Source organism: Phalangium opilio, unplaced genomic scaffold (assembly GCF_054372755.1).
Source record: "Phalangium opilio isolate 3A_F unplaced genomic scaffold, DU_Popi_V2 ptg000063l_1, whole genome shotgun sequence".
In the NCBI taxonomy this organism is placed as follows: domain Eukaryota; kingdom Metazoa; phylum Arthropoda; class Arachnida; order Opiliones; family Phalangiidae; genus Phalangium; species Phalangium opilio.
The window spans coordinates 1205769-1223683 of record NW_028324180.1 but is presented as its reverse complement, the minus strand read 5'-3'; the positions used below and the strand labels follow the sequence as shown (position 1 = coordinate 1223683).

Here is a 17915-nt window from a genome sequence, read left to right as displayed (position 1 = left end):
GGTAGGGGCGTGCGCGAGGTACATTGGGAGAGATACGGTGCCGTAGGTCGCCCATCATCATTTGCAATCTATCTCAATTCCCTTATCCCTGGTTACACTGCTACAACGAAAACCAAATACCAGCAACATAAGTCCAAGCCAGTCATCTGAAAGACTCAAAACGATGACTCTGATTCTTCTGAATTTGAAATATCACTAGAAATGATTCTAGATAATCCTAAGAGTTATTTTAAATATTTTATTGCTCAAAGCCAGGGGATAAGGAAAGGCCAAAATAATTTTAGTAAGAAAATTTGATGTTTTCAGTGATAAATTAATCTCATTGGTGATAACTGATTAACTGGTACCTGAAAGCATTAGTAACTAACTAGCAATATTAGGTCCCTTATGCTTACGCTCCCCTATATTTATGTTTGTGCTTATAGCCCAGGACTTTTAGGGTTTGACCTAGAACATTTGAACATAAAGATGAAAATTGGTACATGTGTTGTTTTTGACCCAACTAAAAATATACTAAAAGTCCCCTGCTGTAGAGCGCGAGCTTTCGCCGCCATCTTGGAAAATGGCCGCCGAGAATGCCAGCTACAATGTATTCCACGTTCTTCTTCAAAAATTATGAAAATTGGTACACATTATGATTGGAACCACATGAACATCATGGCCAAATTTTACAGCTCTGTGATCAATAGTTTGGTCGCCATATTGGAAAATGACCGCCGTTAATGCTAGGTAAAGTATATTTCACCATGTTATTGGAAAATTATGAAAATTGATAGGTATTACAATCGGAGCTGTGTGAACCTCATAGTAAAATATTGAAGCCATTTATCAGATAGTTTGGTCGCCATGTTGGAAAATGGCCGCCATCAATGTCATATTTTTACAGTGTATGGCTCAAAAATTATGAAAATTGGCAATAATTATGTTGAAGACCGTCTTAACATCATACTTGAATATTGAAGGCGTGCTACTGATAGTTTGGGCGCCATCTTCGAAAATGACTGCTGGAAATGCTAAATATATTTCAAATTTATAAATCTTTTTGAAATTCCTTTTTTGAATAGATGATTTTCTTTAACGTAATAAACAACAAAAAATGGATATCTCGAAGTCGAAATTATCGACGCCATCTTTAAAAAGTGCCACATGAAAATCATTGCCCTAAATTCTGAAAGAAAGAAAAGTTATTCTAAGCTGTTATGCTCAACATGTTGATTAGAGAATATGATTTAATATGGGGTTTATACATTCTAGTGTTGTTTAAGATTAGAACTTAGACAAATCTCTAGCATTTCATACATATTCATCGTCATCCTGAAGATTTTTCATAATAATTGCATGTCAGAACCCTTGATTAGGCGCTACACCTAGATGGGGGCCTTATCAGCGCCCTTCCCATCATATTCCAAATTGAACCTGCGGAACCGCCGTCATGGTCAGGAGGTGGTCGGTGACAGGGAAAGATTAAGGTAGCAGAAGACTCGAGGTGACGGGGGAGTTCTCTCCTAGAAAAAGTGCCATACGGCCGAAACAAATAGTGTATCCGCGACCCCTAGAGGGTTGCCAATAGGCAACACCTGGGCGGGAGCGAAGCGGCCTAGCAAAACCTTCACGGAACGGGGCAAGGAACGGTCTGAACCAAGGGTGAACCCAAGGAACTCCCGAACCGTCACACCGAACTCGGGCTCCCTGCGCCACGACAAATCCTTTGAGTTAAAAAGGTTAGGAGAACACTTCTTTCATTTACGTGTTGTAACTGGGTGTGGTTATCATAAGGCGTGGTTTAAAGTAATGACAGATAATCAACATCTTACAAATTTGTTGCGCTTTTTTAATGACCATATTGCATCTAGGGAAGCCATAGCTGCTGCCGAAGAGAGATTTCTTTTCGCTTTTTTTAGGGTGATAATTGACACGTCACGCTTCAACTATGTAGATATTACACGTATATGGAGCCGTTGTCACATATACTGTCAAGTTCTCATTTGATCTCGCTAAGCTTAATCCAACAACCGACACCGCAAAACTACATTTTTTCCGAGCGTATCTTCAAGTCCAACAATAGCTAGGAAATGATTTAATCCCATTCACACCATTCTCCTTCCGGAGAGAGGGTGCAGCCAGTATACGGTAATTCAAGATGGCGGCCACTCAAGGGGTAGGAGTCGGTTTTTCCCGGTCTCCTCTTTTTACCTGTCAGTATTTGATTGATTGAATAGGCTTATAATAAAAGATGGTTTTGTAGGAATAAAGACCATAATATAAAGTGAAAATTATTATTGACAAATTTATTCTAATCGTAATAAAACTAATTGCAATTAACATACACAAAAAATGTCTGCAGACAAAACCCCAATTAATTAAAAATACAAAAATTATATATACAAATTAATTTTACAAATTTACTTAAGATAACCGTAAGGGGTCGTGGTGTAGTCGGGGAAAACTCTTACTTTATCGACGACGGCTTGATATGTTTTAGTTTGATCAATGGTAATTAAAGTGTGATTAGGTAATCGTCGAATTTGCGGGCCAATAGGTACTTGTACAGAGTTCATTTCTGGTTTACCATCGTTGTTTACGCCTAACAACTTTTTCATAATATCAAAATTGACGTGGTTTTCTGTTGACGAATTTAAATAGAAACCTTTTACTTTAATTATGTTGGTGGTTTTTTCTGTTGCGGGGTCGTAAATATTCATCGAATAATTTTTCGCACCAGCGCTTCCAAACTCACAAATATAGGCGTCTTTGCCGTATAGTTCTAACTCATTCTTTAACTCACCAAGATAATCTCCTGTAGGGAGTATAGGGACTCCATCTGGCGAGAGGTAGATAAGGCTGTCCGTATCCATATAAAAACATAGGTCTCCCACCATCTCGAGATGTTTTAAAAGATGAAGGCGTGCCATAGTCGTAGTATAGCACGCTATAACTACGTTTGTATGCTTGTGAGCTATCTCGTTTTCCGCAATGTCTGTTGATTTGACTAGAATAGTATCATCGTTTAATGTCAATAGACTTTTAACCTCTTTGTCTGGGTTAAGAAGTAACTCGTATAGAGCTTTTGCGTCTTTTATTATATCTGTTGAGACGTGTCTGGTGTTTTGTCCAAACTTCCCCCAAAAAGAGTTCAACATTAGCTTACTCAGGCATCTCAACCCCTCATTCTTTTCAATTTTATCGATGTCTAAATCGATCCCCTCGACTTCTTTGTAATTTTTGACGTACTTTTCTTTATCCTCTTGGGTGATGCAATCAGCAGGAAAACCGCTAGCCAGAGTTTTATACTCCAGAAAGGCGTTTACATAGTCTTTAAAAAGACCACCTTGTTTGGTCTCGGGATCGTATTGTGTTATTTTGTAGGACCAGGCTTCATACATCCGCGTGATTTTGTACCCTCGCTCTACGGCGTATCTTAGTTCATCTGTTACCCAGGTACCTCTCAGTTCTCTCTGATCAGGTGTGTGGGTGCAGTCACCTTGAAATTGAGTTTTGCAACAGGTGTAGCATAGAGGGAAGGTGAGCTTCCCGTTTATCCTAGCTGGCAAAACCGGATGTATCAGGTTTTGAGCCGGAAGTACGTCACATTTGAGGAGTCCATCGAAAGAGAAGATATCGGGGAAATTTTCTAAAATTATTCGAGGATGACCAATGGGAATTTTTCCCGTTTTGTTGACGAAAGGGTACAGGCTAGTGAAATCGACGTAGTGCATTTTTTCTGTCCCTGTTGTTTTATGGTACAGCTTGTTAGCACAGCATCGACCTCCGAAGAAAGCATCTCGGGGGTTCAGTCTTTTGGATGTTTTAATACGAACATCGCTACGTTTTAAAAATTCATTAATTTCGGGGATATTTGTTTTGTCTTGTTGCCATTCACATTCCCATTTGACATTGACTGCGTGTCCGAGGGCCTCTAGTTGGCTAGTTTTCTTCTCAGTTCTCGTGTATCTTGTGTTTAACGTTTCAGTAGGGTCACCATGTAACATCTTGTTTCTATTGATGGGAAAGTGTATTTTGCATCCATGATAATAGCATCCCATATATTCGAACACTTCTTTGTTGATTGAACAATAACCGTCTACCTTTAGGGTTTGGATTTTAACCTCTTTGCCCCTAAAAGAAGATTGAATAGGAATATTTCTCTCGTGAGAGGTCCATTCAAGCCATTAAATAGCGCCGAAAGATTGATTTTCACCAAGTCTGTAGTAGTTTGTTGGGATGATGCTAATGGTGTTCGATTTAAGATAATTTTTCCGGAAAACGTAAGAACAAACGCCAAGATAAAGCGACGGGGATAAAATTGTACGAGTCGAGGAATAATAGATTAGAGAGCTTCATTTCTAAAATGCGCGTGCCGTTAATTTTCAGAGCTTCGGGGACAAATTTCTCGTCTCTATTAATTATTTCCCTAATTAATAGTTGGTTGTCATAATTGCTCCCAAAATGTGATAATACAATGACTTTCTTCAAGTCGAATAAGCTGACTAAGTAGTCTAGGAACGCAGCTATAGGTTTTCCACCAGTGAAACGTTGTTTGCGAGGTCCAAATTGGTTGCATTTAATACAATTAAAATCTAGGGATTGTTCTTCTATACAGTCTTCGCAAACAGAGATACTGACGCATAAGATGGCTTGATGTTCATACGCCCCCAGCTTCTCTTGACATATTTTTGTCTGTATACATTCCACGTCAAAGAAAACATACATTAGTTCAGGTATATTACGACGAGGTTTTTTCGAGGGGATAACGCAGGGGTTTTTTTCCTTAATCACTTGAATGTAGCATAAGTGATCGCTGGGTTGATGTTTTCCACATACTTGACAATACATTTCTCCACAAGTATGGTTAGTCTTGCGGCTTGCGAAATCAATTGTTTTAAAACAGTTTTTACAAAGGTAGAGCCTCTCACAGAGGGGTTTTTTGTTACCAGTTGGAACCAAATGACTGTTATAGCAGTCGTCGCCCCAGAATTTTCGTAGGCAGGAACCACATGTTTTTTCGCTACCGTGACAAACTGTTGGACGCATACATTTAAAGCAAAAGTCATTGCATTTATGAGACTGAATACGCCAGTAGGGAGTGAGACACTTCTCGCAAAAGTACTCGTGACTAAAAAGAGGCTTTAAATTGGTAATAACGTTGTAGTGATTATTTTCGTTAAGTAGAAAGAGGCGTGGTCTGGTATCACTAGGGTCGTTTTCGCCTAATATTAAAATGGGTACCCTATTTTCGAATTTATATACAAAGATAGAGTAAGCCGATAAATAAATTTTAAATTTCTGAAATGAGTCGGGGGTACCGCATTCGTCTAAGGTGACTCCTGCCTTGCGACATAGCTCTAAAGCGGCTATTTTTTGCATTTTGTTGTGAGGACCTATTCTGGTTATGGATTCGTAATGGGTTTTGGCCTCTTTGTTGTTTTTGTTGTTCATGTAGTCACGATGCGAAACAGCTACACAGAGAGAACGAGCTAGGCACAGATTATCGGTACTCGTAATCCGACGTATTCCACGCCTATCTTTAGAGAAAATATTGAAGGGTTTAAGATGACGACGGTTAGATCTGCCATACCCTTCAGGAATTCTCACTATATGGAATATTATTTTCACAGGTCCTTGAAAAAAATGTTCAATTTCGTCGTCGTAAAGCAGTTCGGCTAGTTGGTCAAAGACGATAGAGGGGTCTACTTGGTCTAGTCTTTTAAAGGATAATTCTAATTCAGACCTGCAATTTATCCCTAAGCTTCTCAATGTTATTTGGACATAATCAGTGGGTCGATATTCGCTTAATACGTGATCCGTAATAGTACATATGCTATCTACAGGGTCGTCAGTAATGTTTAGAACTAATTCTCTACCGTACATATTAAATTGCCCATAAAATTTTTCGCTCTGTTCCAAGATTTCGCAACATGGGACATCCTCAATAGGCGAAGGGGGCAGCTGCCACCCCATTGATCGTACGCATTGGCGTCTTCCGAGTCCACGAGAGACTCCTGTTCACTGGGTAGGTAGTCGGAGAAGTTTAGAGACAGGTACTCAAAAGGGTCGTTTTGTTGACATTCCTGATTCAAAAATGTCGCCATCTCTATATCGTATTGAGGGTTGTTGAAATCGGCGATTAAGGTTTCTTCCTGGTTAGTGGGGAGTAATTCGTTCCGGCGTCTTTCGATGCGTTCGGCGTAAGAAATATTTAGAGGTCTAGGAATTAAGTTACTTAGGTGGTCCAATTCGTCTATTGTATGGCAGTCTTCCGGTGTTCTAGGGACGGTTCTCATGTATTCAATGACATCAAGGAATGTCTGAATTATATTTAAACCCCCGTTCGTAATAAAATGGGGTAAATTTGAGGGTACATTAGCAGGGTCGATGTGTAAATAGGCACATAGGAAAAAATAAAACTTGTATAATGAAGTTAGGGTCCAAGGCCTATTTACAGCTAATTCATCCAAATTCCAGCGAAGTGATTCGGGATCCATCCTGATGTTACGAGATCTAAAGTTCGAATGCGATATTCCGTTTTTTTCTCGCGTTATTTTATACTAAATTTCCCTAGGCTTATTAATAGGGGGGGGGGGGTAAAGGGGTGGAGGGTTACCTAAGCTTCTATTGGCCAATGGTACGTTGACCTTCCGGACGTGTTTAAACACGTCTAATATTGTTTGTCGATCAACAATAGGTGACATAAGATTGACAGCCGAGTGATTTTAAAAGGTGTCAGATGGTAACAAAAGAGATGAGCTATCAATAGATTTGGTAATTCAACAAAAGGATTGTAACAAAAGAGATGATGCGTCATTCCATTAGCGGGGGTTTTTACGACATTACGTGAAGATGTATTGTTAAGAAAGTATTTCTACATCAATCAAATATTGACAGGTTAGGGTTGTCTCTATTAATAGATAAATGGGTCAAGTTTACTATTGTGTAATTTATTTACTCGTAAGTTGTTACGAAGTCAAGTACACATCCTTATAAACCCGTGCTTAAACAGGTCTAATAATGTTAGTCAGTCAACAATAGGTGACCTAAGATTGACATCCAGGTGGCTGATGGTAACAAAAGGATGAGTCGTCAATAGATTTTTAACTCAACAAAAGGATTGTAACAAAAGAGATGATGCGTCATTCCATTAGCGGGGGTTTTACGACATTACATGAAGATGTAAGAAAAGTATTTCTTCAATCAAATATTGACAGGTCTATTTAAGGATAAATAGGTCAAGTTTACTATTGTATAACTTATTTACTCGTAAGTTGTTATGGAGTCAAGTACACAAAGGATGTCGAGAATTCGTCAGATCTTGGAGATTAATCCCCAAAAACTACTCATTGTATTATTTATTTTATTGATTTTGGATGTGCTGGAATTCCTTAATCTGTGGTTTCAGAACTTTGACATAAAAATACGCCTACAGTCTAACAATGGAACAGTCAAGGACAATAGATATTTCGCAATAGCTACGTAAGAAATTCGGTATAAAAACCCCCTGACCCAATAGAGTAGAGTATCATTATTCGAGAAGATCTTAAACCTGCAAGATGGAAAATCAAGAAGCTCCCAAAAGGAAGATAGGCGTAACTAACGAACGTAAAATTAACGGGAGATTCCATATATCTAAAGAGTTGTTCTTAACAACTGGATTCGTGAACGGAACCTTGGATCCTGAGGTTCGTCTATGCCGGAAACAATCGGTAAAAAGCTTCGCCATTTCTACGGAAACCTGGGAAAAGCTGATGCCGCGCTTACCCGTTTTAGCAGGTTGGACCGCTGCCCATGAAGCCAACAATTTTGAAATAGTGTTAAACGACACCCCCAATGAAAAGACAACAGTTGTGGCATACCATAACACATGCCATATTAAAGACTTAATAAAGGAGGGCTCTATTGTTTTGAACAGTATGGAAACAGCAGCCCTGAATCGCGTTTCGGGCGCTGTAAAGGAACATCTTATTAAGATAAGTAACCATGAAATTGTGTTTACACACATGGCCGATATCATTATAGAGTTTTATAATGATATTTATGATAATTTATACGGGGACCCCGATCGTATATCTTGCTTAGATGACCAACCCGAGAAATTCGACGCAGTGGTGGGGTACTTCACCAACTTTGTGACATCCTACCAGGTTGTAACGAAATTCAACAACGTGCTTCAAGAAGAAAATCTTGAAAGTTCATTTTACAATTATAATTTATTTTCTGTAATCTCGGGTCAAATAACTTATTTAAAAAATAGAATGCATATGTTAAGTCATTTTTAATTTTATTTGTATTTAATTTTATAAATTTTGAGTTTACAATAAATAGAATTGAACTAAAAACTGTTCCATTTTAACTAATACTAAGCATATCTTTTTTTCTTTTACTATTTGGGGAAATCCTATAAAAAAATAAATATTTTTTATAGGATAGAGGGGGGGGGTGGCGCGCGAGCCGGTGTGGGGGATGGCAACAACGCGTTCCCCGTTTCGCGAAACCGCGCGCGCGACCGCGTGTTAATTATACGCGTTTAAATATGATTATCTATTATAATTTAGTGTCATTCAAGTATTGAATATGATACCATTCACAACACCTGGAAACTTAATTATTTTTGGTCCTTCGGGATCAGGTAAAACAGTTTTATGTAAAAGAATAATAGAAAATAAGGATAAAATGTTCGAACCTAAAGTCGATTTAGTTGTTTGGCATTATAGTATATATCAGAATGGTTACGATGAATTAAAAGAAATGGGCATAATTATGCGTCAAGGTTTACCCGACGTCACAGTATATGACGGCTCTCAAACAACATTAATCGTATTAGATGATCTCATGTTAGAAAATAAAAATAATATTTTATCCGAAATATTTACTAAACAATCGCATCATAGGAAATTATTCGTAATTACCCTTTTACAAAATATATTTGAAAAAAACTTGAGAACAGCTTCCTTAAACGCTCATTACATGATTCTTATGAAAACCGTAAGAGATCTTATGCAATTAGTGGCCCTTTCTAAACAATTGGCACCCAACAACTCTAAATTTATAGTAGAATGTTATTTGGACGCGACAGAAAAACCACACGGGTATTTACTTTGTGATTTAACCCAAAAATGTCATTCCGATTTACGGTTTAGAACAAATATTTTACCGGGAGAACAAATCGTCATCTATACTCCCAAGAAGAAAACTATATAATTAAATAACATTTCCTAAATTCAATCATTCTTTACGATGTCACCACCGAGAAAGGTCAAGAAAACATCGTTGAATAAAAAGAAAAAAAGTTTAGCCGCTAAAAATATCAATTTAATAGCCGCTTTGGGGCAATTAAAAAAACCACAAAGATTAGCTATTCTTAAAAATTCTAATAGAGAAATTATTGATTCAATTAGCGAGTGTTGTCATAACGCTTTACAAGGCGCCATCAATTTGAAACCAGACGTTTATAATAAACTGTGTAAGCATAAGAAACATATTCGTAAAATTGCTTGCAAAAATACTCATTGGAAAGACAAAAGAGCTATTTTATCTAAACAAACCGGAAGTGGTTTTTTTAGCGTCCTTTTTCCAGTAATTTCGAGCCTTTTAGGCGGATTATTTGCAAAATGAATAAACAGTTAGTTTACGCTAATAAAATGACCTTAGTGCCTCTGGAACAACAGCAACAACAACACGAACAAAGTCCTAACCCACCACCCCGTCAATTAATAACAGCAACAAACAATGATATTTCAAAAAACAATGCAGTGTTATCAGAGTTGGATAAAGAGATGAATCTAATTATCTCCAATCCTACTTTAGATGAAAGAACCAAGTGGGTTTTTTACGAGGAAGCCCTAAAACGATACCAGAACATCTTGAAACCCAGCCCATCGAATAAACACGACAAATGGATTAATATGTTTCCACTGAAATATAGGGGAGCAGCGAGAAAGATATTCGATCACTTGGCAGATAACGCCCATAGTATACGTTGGGACGACACGGGGGCTCTTTTTGTAAATAACTTTAAGATCCCAGATTCCGATATAGTGCAACTAGTATATTTTACTATACATCCTACATTGTTCATTAACAAAGGCGTGCCCCCGTCACTCATCGCCATTCCCCCGACGGGATGGACGGAATTCCAACCCTTTGTCCAAAACTTTATCGTCCCGCAACCAGTTAAACCGTCGCCACCAGTAGCACCTGTGTCTATAAAGACGTCACCCCGCTCTGTACCTCAGAAGAATAAACTTCGACCAAGAACTTATTTAAAAGCGAAGAAGAGATTAACCTTGACAATAAAACGAGCCCTTTAATTTTGAAGAAACAACCTTATAATAAGACGTTATGGGAGGTCTATCGCGGCTCCAAAAAGAAGAAACCTTAAAGAACACTTATCTCAATAGTAAACACAAAGCCGCCTTCACTGGATTAAACCCTTTGTACCGAGCAGTCCGAGATCTTGACATTTCGAGAAATGATGTCAAAGCCTTTCTAGAGGCCACTGACGTTTACACATTACATAAAACTGCTATAAATAAATTCAAAAGACGTAAAATCCCTGTATTTAACATCTCGGATAGAGTCGAAGTAGATCTTGCTGATTTGGGGTCAATCGCCAAGTACAATGATAACTACAGATACCTTATGGTAGGCATTGATTGCTTTTCCCGAAAAGCTTTTGTGGTACCCATGAAAAGAAAACACGCTGCCGAAGCTACGAAAGCTCTCGAAATAATCATCGAACAAAGCAAACCTAAAGCCATCTGGTCCGATTTAGGAAAAGAATTTATTAATTCACGTACGCAAAAACTTCTAAAGAAAAATAAAATCAAATACGGTTCTATGACGTCAGAAAAATTCCACTGTCCTTTTGTAGAAAGATTAATTAAAACTTTAAAACATCGAATATTCAAAATGTTGACTCATTTCAATTCACATAGATATATAGATCATTTGACAGACATAGTTAAAGGCTACAATGCCTCTTATCATTCCGTAATAAAAATGGCGCCCGATAATGTTTCCCCATCTAACGTTCTGGAAGTCTACAAAAACATTTACAAGCCTGAATTGAGTAATAAGCCTACTAAAAAAGATGTCAAATTTCGTGTTGGTGATTTTGTAAGAATAAGCAAGCTTAAACCAGAATTTTCTAAAGGTTATGAACCTAATTTCTCGACGGAAGTATTTGTCATTTCATCTATTCTGAGTTTCAGAAAACCAGTGTTATATCGTCTGAAAGATTTGGACGACAAGCATATAAGCGGGTTGTTTTACTCTGATCAACTCATTCGAACAGTGGAACCCAAACTGTTTAAGATAGACTCCATACTCAAGAAACGTAAACGTAAAGGGAAATTGGAATATTTTGTATCGTTTATCGGTTTACCTAAATCACAGAACTCTTGGGTAACAGCCGAAAATGTCGAGAAAATCTGAATTCTATTTAACGCTACCTAGCGACGCTAGTATGGACATCTACCCTAATAACACTATGGGTAGTTACATCACTAAACTACCGGATCCTATTAATTTACAAGGACAATGGGAAATTTCGTTAGTAGAGATAATATATACAAACAGCTTCTACAATGTAATATACAAAACCAATAAGAGAAAAACATCTGAAGATTCATTGGATGATGGCAACTTTAAAAAACCTAAAAACCCCAAGTCATGCGACTTAACATACCAGGTTGAACGAAGAGATGCAAAACTGACCAGATACGAAATCTATCAGCTGCATAATATACCGGCTGGTCATTACAAATCACTAAACCACGTTGTGGAAACTATCAATACTTCCAAAGTATGCGAAAAAACAGCTTCTTTATTTCATATTAATGAAACGACAGGACATGTAAAACTAAAAACCGATGCCTCTGGTGATACAAAAATTATCTTCAAGACCCACAAATCATTAGCCGACATCTTGGGGTACAAAGACCATCTCAATATACAAGGTGTGAGCGATAGACCAGCCAGGCTAAACTACCACGTACCATCTCAATTATATATTTATTGCGACCTGGTAGAAGGGGAAATTGTCGGTAACATCCACGCCCCCCTCTTACGTATTATACCCATCGAAGACAAGAAACACGGGGACACCGTGTGCCTTACTTTTGTCTCACCCCATTACGTCCCTTTGTCAAAACATTATATTAGCGAGGTTGGCATTTATATAAAGGATCACATGGGTGAACCGGCTTTATTTCAGTTTGGGCTGTTGCACTGTAAAGTTCATTTAAGATGCGCAAGTCCAACGCGTTAGATAACAAAAGATGTGTCTACACGGATTATTATACTCAACAAGCGATGTCAGGCGGTGGTCTGACTTTTTACGTCGGCAAACAGGGACAACACGGACACGGACAAAATGGACACGGGATAGGGTCCTTCTTGAAATCTTTCGGAAGATACGTATCACCTTTCTTAATTAAAGGGGCAAAGTTCCTTGGTAAACAGCTTCTGGGTACATCTTCAGAGATTATAAACGATGTCGCCGCTGGAAAGGATCTGAAAACTTCCGCTAAAAGAAGGTTCACCGAAACGCTGGATGATGTACAACAACAATACGGTAGAGGAGGGGGCGGCAAACAAAAGAAAAGACTAGCTAAAAAGAAAAAAATACCAAAGAGAAAGAAATCTATAAAACAAAGCAACACAAACAAATTTAAATCAGATAAACGTAAACTTTCCTTCAAAACGGTTCGCGATATTTTCTCTCCCTAAAAAATGACCGAAGCTTGCAGTACTGGTTTCGATATTTTCGCCACCCCTCCCCTTCAAACGGCCATCGAAAATTCCAAATGGGTTCCGTATCAACCTTTGACTTCCTTGAAAGGTGACCAACCTATTGAATTTGAAGTAACGTCTAGCGGTAGTGAATACGTGGATACAGCCTTAACAATGCTGTACACCAGAACTAAAATTGTAAATGAAGATGGAACCGCTTTAACAGCCACTGACGAGGTTGGACCCGTAAATAATTTCCAGCACAGTCAATTTGAGCGTGTCGATTTGGAGCTGGGCGATTGCGCAACAACACCCGCTGCTAGTAACTTCGCGTACACGGCTTTGCTTTCGGCTCTGACGTCATACGGTCCGGCGGCTAAAGAATCTCATTTGGGGGCTTCTTTGTTTTACAAAGATACAAGTGGAAGCATGGATTCGCTTACAGAAAATATGGGTTTTGTTAAACGACAGAAACTCACAGCATTATCAGAGGAAGTTGAGATGTATTCCAGCCTTTACGTAGACATGTTTAATATCCCTCGATATCTGATAAACGGTGTTTCTATGAAATTAAAATTACACAGAAGCAAACCTAATTTTTGTCTTATGGGTAAACTTCCCGCGGCAGGCACTGGTTATAAACCAGTCATCGTGGAAGCCGTATTATACGTCTTAAAGTTACAATTAGCTCCTAAACTTCTAATTGCTCATGAACAAGCTTTAAGTATTAAACCAGCCCAATATAGTTACACTAGAACAGAAACTAAAGTATTTACAATCTCGCCTAATATCTTAAACACATCAATCGGAAACATCTACCTGGGTACCCAGCCCTCAAGGATTACAGTAGCTATTGTAAAGCATACTGCTTACAATGGAACATTGGATAGTAACCCTTTCGACTTTGGACATTGGAATGTCAATCATCTAGCAGCATTCATCAATTCCGAACAATACCCATCCAGAGCCTTAAGACCCAACTACAGTAAAAAGCAATTTGTCCGAAGTTATTACACTTTATTTTCGGGGTCAAACTCCCACTACAATGACAAGGGGAACAATATCTCTATGGACGACTTTGCCTCGGGTTACGCCATTTACTGTTTAGACTTAACACCTGACGGTTACGCGAGTCATTCAGATCATTGGAGTCCCACGAAGCAAGGACAATTAAGATTAGAATTGGGATTTGAAAAACCCACACCCACTACGCTTAGTTGTATCGTATTAGCCGAATTCCAGGCTATGTTACAAATAGATAAAAATAGAAACGTGTCAATCGTTTGTTAAACAAATAATGAACGCCGATCAGATAAGACGCTTTCTACGATTCACGCCACATTTCCTAGGTGTTTACCCAAGTGATTTATTACCCGAAAAAATTGACAAGTTTCCTTCATCCATTATAATAAATTTAGACAATCACTATAAAGACGGATCCCACTGGGTATGCTGTTACTTTGATGGAAACAGAAGGGGTTATTTCTTTGACTCCTTGGCTTTAGGGAACTTTCTCCCCTCGATTAAAGAATTTGTTAAAAGAAATTCAAGAAAATGGTCCTTTAACAAAAGAAGACTTCAAAACTTGTCAAGTTCGACATGTGGACTATATTGTATTATGTATATAATACAAAGAACAAAAAGAAAGAGCCACAAATCATTCATGAAGCAGTTTGGACGAGATCGGTTGAAAAATGACGTCATTGTTACAAACATGTTGAAGTGCGCCCGTAAAGATTAACTTAATCCTTTTGTTAACAAATACTCTTTGTAATCTCTTTTGTATTTTTAAAAAGTAAATGTGTCACCTTTTTTTAATACTGTTTTCTTTTATTTCATATATTAAGGAATTTGAGGGGGGGAAGGTAAAAAAGGGGGGTAGTAAATTTAGGGGGGATATAACTCAGATATTCCTATAAGAATTTCCATTCAGCATCATGAACTCCGAACTGCAAAGATATCACTCTTTTTACTCCTGGCCTCAAGATGAAAACTATAAAAAAGCTTTAAGCCGAGCGGGTTTTTATTCGTTACATACCGATGATCTAGTACAATGTTTCGAATGCAATGGGATTTTGCTAGCCTGGAAACCGACCGATAACCCTTACGAAGAACATTTGAAACATTTCCCTAAATGTAATTTCATCAGAGGTGGGCCTACTAAAAACATACCCTTTACCATTGATGAGACAGAAACGTACACTAAAAATATAAAAGTCAAGACTGAGGAAAATCCACCGGAAAAACCCCTAGAAAACACGGAAGAAACTTATCATACCTTTAAAGTCAAAACTAAAGATCTCGAAAGATTAGTTTTGGAACTCTACGTTAGAAAACAACTTAACGCGTTGTATATCAAAGAAAAACTTAATGACTTACGTAAGATTTAAAAATAATATTAAAATTTATCATCTTCCTTACGAAGATAGAAGGAATTATTTTAGAATAAATCAAATGCATTTTAAAATGAAAATTGAAAAAATATCTTTAATGTTAGAACCTATACTTTTAAAGAAAATAAATAGTTTTTTACTTTATATTATGGTCTTTATTCCTACAAAACCATCTTTTATTATAAGCCTATACAATCAATCAAATACTGACAGGTAAAAAGAGGAGACCGGGAAAAACCGACTCCTCCCCCTTGAGTGGCCGCCATCTTGAATTACCGTATACTGGCTGCACCCTCTCTTTCCGGCATCAGATGATTTTGTAACACTCATTATTTGTAACTGCAGTCTGCAGAACATCTTGTATAAAGAACTGTGAATGTAGGCGATCTGGATTTGCTTGCTGGGCAATGTGTGGTCATTGTCAAGGTATTGCCGTAATAAAAATCTTCAGGATGACGAGAAATATGAACGAAATGTTAAAAATGTGTCTGAAATCTTATCCTTAACGACACCAGAATGTTTATACCCCATATAAAACGGTTTTTCCTCACCAAAATCCGAGTAATATGGCTTTCATTTCTTTTTTTCCAGATTTTAGGATAGTAATATTTCAGGGACCATTTTTGAAGATGGGTCGATAATTTAGACTCGAAAATAGTTATTTTTATGGCGTTTTATATGTTCATGAAAATCATCTACTCAATAAAAAAATATCGAAAAAATTTATATATCGGTAATATATTTGGCACTTCGAGCAGTCATTTTCGAAGATGGCGCCCAAACTATCAGTAGCACGTCTTCAATATTCAAGTGTGATGTTTAGACGGTCTTCAACATAATAATTACCAATTTTCATAGTTTTTGAACCATATACTGTATCTTAATGGCATTGATGGCGGCCATTTTCCAACATGGCGGCCAAACTATCTGACTAATGGCTTTAATATTTTACTATGAGATTCACACAGCTCTGATTATAATACCTATCAGGTTTAATAATTTTCCAACAAAATGGTGAAATATACTGTACCTAGCATTAACGGCGGCCATTTTCCAATATGGCGACCAAACTATTGAACACAGAGCTGTAAAATCTTGCCATGATGTTCACGTGGTTCCAATCATAATGTGTACCAATTTTCATAATTTTTGAAGAAGAACGTGGAATACATTGTAGCTGTAATTCACGGCGGCCATTTTTCAAGATGGCGGCGAAAGCTCACGCTCTACAGCAAGGGACTTTTAGTACATTTTTTGTTGGGTCAAAAACAACACATGTACCAATTTTCATCTTTATGTTCAAATGTTCTAGGTCAAGCCCTTTTTTGGCCTATCTGTCCTGGCCTATTAGTGCAGATTTTAAAAATGCCACAGTTTCTTAACAATTTTATATAAATGAAGACTGAAGGAACAGATATTAATCAAAAATGTCTTCGTGGACAAAGACTAGAAAAAGTAAATGATAAGAGAACAAAATGGAATGACCGAAGTCACAGATATTAAACTTTTTCTTTAAAGACATGATTATCAAACATCAATTATTTGAAAAAAAATACTTATCTTCGTTTTTTTCACCAAAATAACATTTGCCCAAAAATTTTGTATCATTAAATTTTCCATTCTTTTCAAAATGGTTCGTGTCAAAGATTTACTATATAACAGAAACATGCGACATCGTTTATATTTACAGCTAGATTTCCAGTGTAGACCATGATAGAAACAGTTCCTCGTTAGTGATATTTAAAAGGATTGCAGCTTTTAATTTGAACTACAATGCGTTTTAATACTGGAAACTAAGCCCAATAGTGAAATAAATACGCAGTCCACCATTTGTCGGTGTCCATTTACGTGTTTCGTGTTATACGTTTTCTCTACAATGTGTTCCTCATAGCGAGTTGAAGTCATACCAAACTAATTCAATCACAACTTTTAAAACAGTTCTCACGCACTCAATAATATACCAAAGGTTTTTTGTTATTAATGTCTTTTAACCAGATTTTAATGATTCATTTATAAAACATTTTAAATCATCGACCCAAAAAATGGGACCCAAATTGAATCGTGGTCGTATAAATGCAGGCGCAAAACCAAAGCACCCTAAAGCGACGTTTAAAATGTCAATCATGATGAAAGATAAAATTTCTTCCTTCGGTTGAATTTAGTCGTTTTAAACAACGTTTTGCCTTATAGTTCGAAAAGAGAAACCTTTAAAAATAACACATATCCATACTCGGATATTTATTCTAATCCTTTTCATTCGAAAACTGTTAATACCACAAAGGATATATAGAATGAATAATCTGTCTTTCGAAAACAATGCAAATGTAATTTTGGTGAAAAAAACGAAGATAAGTATTTTTTTTCAAATAATTGATGTTTTATAATCATGTCTTTAAAGAAAAAGTTTAATATCTGTTACTTCGGTCATTCCATTTTGTTTTCTTATCATTTACTTTTTGAAGTCTTTGTCCACGAAGACATTTTTTATTAATTAGGCTTAAGAACCTAGATAAAAAAAGCCATATTGGGTTAGAGAAAGAGGCCCTCGCGCTAAAGCAGGATCTGAGGTTTTAATCGTATATTTTTCAAGTAATTAACAGAATTCCAGATGAATCTACAAGTGCAACTTGAAACTTCAAGATCTACAGTAAAAGATGAAACTACAAGTCCTACAATATCCAGAGTTCAGACTATACCAAAACTGCGAAATCTACTGATGAAACTTCGATATCTACAGTATCCGGACGAAACTACGAGATCTGCAGTATCCGGACGAAACTAGGAGATCTGCAGTAT

General features: G+C 37.2%; 2 long non-coding RNA genes across 6 annotated transcripts in view; both read left to right on the top strand.

The window, feature by feature from the left end:
* LOC149662123 (uncharacterized) overlaps positions 1–17915 on the top strand; it is a 421496-nt gene that overhangs the window by 157742 nt on the left and 245839 nt on the right. The window lies entirely within an intron of this gene.
* Positions 7451–7869, top strand: LOC149662125 (uncharacterized). 2 transcript variants are annotated; one of them, XR_016368647.1, is made up of 2 exons: positions 7451–7673; positions 7765–7869. It is a non-coding gene; the product is annotated as an uncharacterized LOC149662125 (long non-coding RNA). The 2 variants fall into 2 exon arrangements; XR_016368646.1 differs by having other exon boundaries at positions 7451–7697; positions 7765–7811.